A 6,000-nucleotide genomic window follows, 5' to 3' on the forward strand; every position below is an offset into this window, starting at 1 on the left:
TCTTTGGAAATGTGTGTATTTTGAGTGTTTTTTCACATTCTTAGTGTTCCAACCCCAACCCCAAATTACATGCGAAACTGTGGAAAAAATGAAATTACTAGAAAAGTGTCTTTTCAGTGTTTTTCAGCGTGTTAGGCAATAAAGCACTAAAAAGCAGGGCAATCACATTACATGGGAATATAACTTTTACCAAGAACTTGCCTTTAATTTTTTTCAGCTCCTTACATACCAAAACGCTAAAACCCAGGCAAAACACACTTTATGGAAAAACAGAATAGCATTATCAAAAACGTATTTTGAGTGTTTTTGAGCTTGTTACCAATAAAAACGCTTAAATACATGCAAAGAACCCTATGTTTGGGAATGAAACGACATTACGAGGAATGTGTATTATGAGTGTTTAGAAGTTCCTTAAGTACCAAAAAGCTAAAACCCACAAATAACACTCTTTATAGAGAAAAAAAAAATAAATAAATGAAAAAAAATTTTTTATTGATCTTCATAGATACCGAGATGCCAAAATTCTGGCAAATTTCAGGAAAATTATGTGAAAAAAGAATATTATGAAAAAAGTTAATTTTAGCTTTTTTTTGGACTGTTATGTACCAAACCCTAAATTGTATGCAAAGCCACCTATATGGGGAAATTAAACGACTTTACAAGAAACCTGTCTTTTGAGTGTTTTTCAGCATGTTAGGCACCAAAACGATAAATAACATCGAAATCACTCTATATGGGAATCCAAAATAAAATTACTGAAAACGTGTCTTTTCTGTGTTTTACGTAGAAAAACGCTAAAACGGATGGAAACCAACCAATATGAAGAAATAGAATAACATTACCAAAGAGATATATTTTGAGTGTTTTTGATCATGTTACCTATAAAAACGCTTAAATACATGCAAAGAACCTTATCTTTAGGAAACAAAAGGACATTACGAGAAACGAGTATTATGAATGTTTTTACGTTAAGTACCAAAAAGCTTAAACCCACAAATAACACTCTTTATAGAGAAAAAATAAATAAATAAATGAAAAAAATAGCATTTTTCTTTTTTTGTTATTGATCTTCATAGGTCTCGAGATGCCAAAATTCTGGCAAAATTCAGAGAAATTATGTGAAAAAAAGAATATCAAAAAAGTTAATTTTAGCTTTTTTTTCATACTGTTATGTACCAAACACTAAAGTGCATGTAGAGCCACCTATATGGGGAAATTAAACGACTTTACCTGAAACCTGTCTTTTGCCTGTTTTTCAGTATGTTAGGCACCAAAACAATAAATAATATGGAAGTCACTCTGTATGGGAATCCAAAAAAAAATTTACTGAAAACGTGTCTTTTCAGTGTTTTACGTAGAAAAACGCTAAAACGAATGAAAATCAACCAATATCATGAAATAGAATAATATTTCCAAAAAGGTATTTTTTGTGTTTTCGAGCGAAAATGGATGCAAATCTCTCTATATTGGGAAACAAAAGGACTTTACAAGAAACGCCTAATGAGTGTTTTATTGTCTCACAAGAACCACAAGGCACAACAAGCAAAAACTCGTGTATATGGAGATGTTTCTTAGATACCAAAATGCTGAAATTCATGAATAACACTCTTAATTGAGAAACAGAACAACTTTACCAAATGCGTTTATTTTGAGTGTTTTTCACATTCTTAGTTACCAAAACCCGAAATTACATGCGAAACTAGCTCTATGTGGAAAATAAATGACATTACCAGAAAAAAAAAAGGCTTTTGAGTGTTTTTGAGCGTGTTAAGCAATAAAGAAAAAAAAAAAAGCAGGGCAATGATATTACATGGGAATAAAACCAACATTTACCAAAAACTTGTCTTTAATTGTTTTTCAGCTCCTTACATACCAAAACGCTAAAATGCATGCAAAACACCCTTTATGGAGAAACAAAATAACATTACGAAAAACATGAATTTTCAGTGTTTTTTATCTGTTACATATAAAAACGCTTAAATACATGCAAAGAACCCTATGTTTGGGAAACGAAAGGACATTACGAGAAACGTGTATTATGAGTGTTTTTAAGTTCCATAAGTACGAAAAGAGTTAAAACCCACAAATAACACTCTTTATAGAGAAAATAAATAAATAAATAAAAACTAGGATTTTTTTTTGTTATTTATTTTCATAGGTACTGAGATGCCAAAATTCTGGCAAAATTCAGGGAAATTATGTGAAAAAAATAATATTATGAAAAAAGTTAATTTTAGCTTTTTTTTCGGACTGTTATGTACCAAACCCTAAAGTGTATGCAAAGCCACCTACATGAGGAAATTAAATGATTTTACCAGATACCTGTCTTTTGAGTGTTTTTCAGCAAGTTAGGCAACAAAACGATAAATAACATGGAAGTCACTCTATATGCGAATACAAAAAAAAATTACTGAAAACGTGTCTTTTTAGTGTTTTACTTAGAAAAAACATTAAAACGAATGCAAACCTACCAATATGAAGAAATAGAATAATATTACTAAAAATTTCTATTTTGAGTGTTTTTGATCTTGTTACCTACAGAAAACGCGAAAATAGTTGCAAAGCACTCTATATTGGGAAAGAAAAGGACATTACGAGAAACGTGTATAATGAGTGTTTTATAGTTTCACAAGAACCACAAGGCAAAACACGCAAAAACTCGTGTATATGGAGATGTTTCTTAGATACCAAAATGCTGAAAATCATGAATAACACTCTTAATTGAGAAACAGAACAACCTTACCAAATGGGTGTATTTTGAATCTTTTTAACATTCTTACTTACCAAAACCCCAAATTGCATGCGAAACTAGCTTTATGTGTGAAAAAAAATATTACCAAAAAAGTGTCTTTTGAGTTTTTTTTTTTTTTGAGCATGTTAGGCAATAAAGCACTAAAAAGCAGGGGAATCACATTACATGGGAATAAAACCAACTTTTGCCAATAACTTGCCTTTTAGTGTTTTTAAGCTCCTTACATACGAAAACGCTAAAACGCATACAAAACAAGTATTTTGAGTCTTTTGTAAAATTGTTATGTAAAAAAACGCCTAAATGAATCGGAAATATCCTATATGGGAAAATTAAAAGACATTACGAGAAACGTGTATTATGAGTGTTTTTGATTTTCATAGTATCAAAAGGGTAAAACGCATAAAAAACACTCTATATGGAGAAACAGATCAATACTGCCAATAAAAAACGTGCATTTTGAGTATTATGACATTGTTAGTTACCAAAAAGCCAAAATTCATGAAAAGACCCATATATAGATATATGAAACGACTTTAAAAACGTATGAAAATACCATATATAGAGAAACAGAATACATTAACCAAAAACGTGTATTTTGTGTTTTTTTTTTTTTTTTTAGCTTATTATGTACAAAATCGCCTGTCATCAAACAAATCACCCTGCATATGGAAATAAAAAGGACATTACGAGAAACGTTTATGTTTTTTTTTTTTTAATACTTTCTTAAATACCAAATCAGTACTTCAATAGTGCTCTGAAGAAAAAGAACAAACTTATATACCATATATAGAGAAACAGAATACATTAACCAAAAACGTGTATTTTGTGTTTTTTTTTTTTTTTTAGCTTATTATGTACAAAATCGCCTGTCATCAAACAAATCACCCTGCATATGGAAATAAAAAGGACATTACGAGAAACGTTTATGTTTTTTTTTTTTTAATACTTTCTTAAATACCAAATCAGTACTTCAATAGTGCTCTGAAGAAAAAGAACAAACTTACCAAAAACGGGTATTTTTTTACATTGAAAATTACCAAAACGCCAACATGCATGTAAAGCAACCTATATGAAGATACCAAAGGAAATCACTAGAAACTTGTCTTTTGTTATTTTTTGAGCGTGTTAGGCACCAAATCAGTAAGAAGCAACGAAATCACCCCATAGGGGAATACAAAACAACTATACTAAAACGTGTCTTTAGTGTTTTCTTAGGTTCTTACGAACTAAAATGTCAAAATACATGCAAACACCCTGTTAGGTACCAAAGCACCAAAAAAACAGCCTATATGAGGAAACGAAAGGACATGACAAAAAACGTGTATTACGAGTTTTTTTTTTTTTTCTTTAGCTTCTCAGGTACCAAAACGCAAAAATGGAGAAAGAAAAAACATTACCAAATTCGTGTAATTTGAATGTTTTTAACATCGTCAGGTAGCAAAATACCATAATGCTTGCTCGCTATTCGAGAAAATTAAACAACAATGTAAGAAATGTGTGTTTATGTTTTTTTCAGCGTGTTAGGCACGAAAACGCTAAATATCATGGAAAGCACCTTATATAGAAATGCAAAATAATAAGCATGTCTTTTAAGTGTTTTAAACTTTTTACGTTCCAAAACGGTAAAACGCTGCAACAAACACGAATAGTCTTACCAAATAGAAACAAAACCTTACCAAAAACGTGTATTTTGAGTCTTTTTGAGTTTGTTACGTACATCATCTTAAAAATGCATGTAAAGCATCCTGTATGAGGAAACGATAGGACATTACGAGAAACGTGCATTATCAGAGTTTTGAGTCTCTTAGGTACCAAACACTAAACCGCCTGAATGAAAATTAAATATATTCTATATTTCTTAATAGAAAAACAGAACATCACCAAAAAACGTGTTTTTGAGTGTTTTTTTTTTCCTTTTTATGTAATAAAACGTCAAAATACATACGAAGCATCCTGTATGGGGAAATGGAAAGACATTTGAAGAAACAAGTTTTATTTGTGTTTTTGAGCTTCCTAAGTAAGGCTTCCTAAGTACCAAAACGCTAAAAAAGATGAATAGCACTCTATATAGAGAAAAAAAAACATTACCTAAAATCTTTATTTTGAGCGTTTTTCACATTATGTAGCAAAACATCATAATGCATGCAGATCCCTATATGAAGAAGCAAAACGATATTACAGGAAACGTGTCTTTTGAGTGTTTACTTGAGTGTTAGGAATCAAAATGCTAAAAAGCATTGAAAGCACCCTATTTGGCAATATAAAATAACATTACCAAGAAAGCATCTTTAGAGTGTTTTTCACCTTCTTACATCCGAAATTGCTGAAAAGCATGCAAAACAACCTTTACGGAGAAACAAATTAACATTACCAAAACTTGTATTTTGATTGTTTTTGTGCTTGTTAAGTATAAAAGTGCCAAATTACACGCAAAGCATCCTACATGGAGAAAAGAAAGAACATTACGAGAAAAGTGTATTATGAGAGATTTTGAGCTTTTTAGGTACCCAGTCTCAAAAACACATGATTAGACCTTTATATGGAAAAATTACTCTACCGAAAACTTTTACTTAAACTTTTTTTTTCATATTGTTAAGTACCAAAAGACAAAATGCATTGGAAGCCCCCTTTATCGGGAAACGTAACGACATTATCATCAACGTGTCTTTTGAGTGTTTTTCAACGTGTTAGACACCAAAACGCTGAAAAGCATGGAAAGCGCTCCATAAAGGAATACAAAATAACATTACTAAAAACATGTTTTAAAGGTTCTTATGTACAGAAACGCTAAAACTCAAGCAAACCACCCTTTATAGAGAAGCGAAATAAAAATTTCGTTGATAAATTGCATTCAGGACAGTTAGGGAATATCCCTTACAGAAGAATAAGATCGCAGAAGAATGATCCTAAATGGATGACTGAGGTTAAAACATTACATAGGGCGAAAAAAAAGTATATATGAGATTAAAGACAGGGGAAGTGGTTTTAAGGTCATAATATAATGAATAAGAAAAGTCAGGAGTTTAACAAGGAAAGCTAAAAATAGTTATGAATTAAAGGTAGGCAGCCAAGCGAAGATGGACCCCAAGGGATTTTATCAGGCATATAAGACGAAGAATACAGAAACAATAGTTCCTTAAAGACAGCAGAATGGGACCTGCTTAGTTGTTGGGAGGAGATTAGTAAAATTGTGAACGAGTATTTTTTAACTGTCTTTGCCAAAGAAAACATGCAGGATTTGCCGAATA

This window comes from Scylla paramamosain, chromosome 8 (genome assembly GCF_035594125.1).
Source record: "Scylla paramamosain isolate STU-SP2022 chromosome 8, ASM3559412v1, whole genome shotgun sequence".
NCBI classification, from domain to species: domain Eukaryota; kingdom Metazoa; phylum Arthropoda; class Malacostraca; order Decapoda; family Portunidae; genus Scylla; species Scylla paramamosain.